The following is an 887-nucleotide window of genomic DNA, read 5'->3' as shown; positions in this document are numbered from 1 at the left end:
AGCATCTGCTTTGGGCTCAGGTCATGATCTCAGGGTCCTGGGATGGAGCCCAGAGGAGACCTGCATTGGGCACTCTGCTCAGTGGGGAGCCTGCTTCTCCCCCTCCCACTGCCTTTCTCTCTCTCACTGTCAAATAAATAATAAAATCTTAAAAAAAAAAAAAACCAGAAATACTTTTGTTATTTACACTTCTACTAGGAGCATGTGAACAGACCCTCACATACACATCATCAATTACTATTCTTTTTTTTTTTAAAGATTTTATTTATTTATTCAACAGAGATAGAGACAGCCAGCGAGAGAGGGAACACAAGCAGCGGGAGTGGGAGAGGAAGAAGCAGGCTCATAGCGGAAGAGCCTGATGTGGGGCTCAATCCCATAACGCCGGGATCACTCCCTGAGCCAAAGGCAGACGCTTAAGCGCTGTGCCACCCAGGCGCCCCATCAATTACTATTCTATTTCTTTGCAGTTTTTGTTAATTTTATGTAGTTTTTTAATTTAAAGGATAAAAGTTATATTATTATAAAATAATAAAAATATATAATATTTTGTGTTAATTTAATTACATACACTTCTATATATTATAATATATTATTTAATATATACTTTGTAAGAATATATATGGGGTATTATGTAATAAGAAAATGAAAGTAATATATAAACATATAACATATTATATGTAATATAATAAAATATATATTTTCATAGATAATAAACTTAAAATAATATACACAGCAATATATAATATATATTAAATAGCATATAAAATATATAACACATATAATATATATTATAGAGGTCTCAACCGATACCAAAATTGAAATTATCCCATGCATATTCTCAGACCACAACGCTCTGAAATTGGAACTCAACCACAAGGAAAAAC

The sequence above is a fragment of the Ailuropoda melanoleuca genome, chromosome 1 (genome assembly GCF_002007445.2).
Source record: "Ailuropoda melanoleuca isolate Jingjing chromosome 1, ASM200744v2, whole genome shotgun sequence".
NCBI classification, from domain to species: Eukaryota; Metazoa; Chordata; class Mammalia; order Carnivora; family Ursidae; genus Ailuropoda; species Ailuropoda melanoleuca.
Note: the sequence above shows the minus strand (reverse complement) of the source record.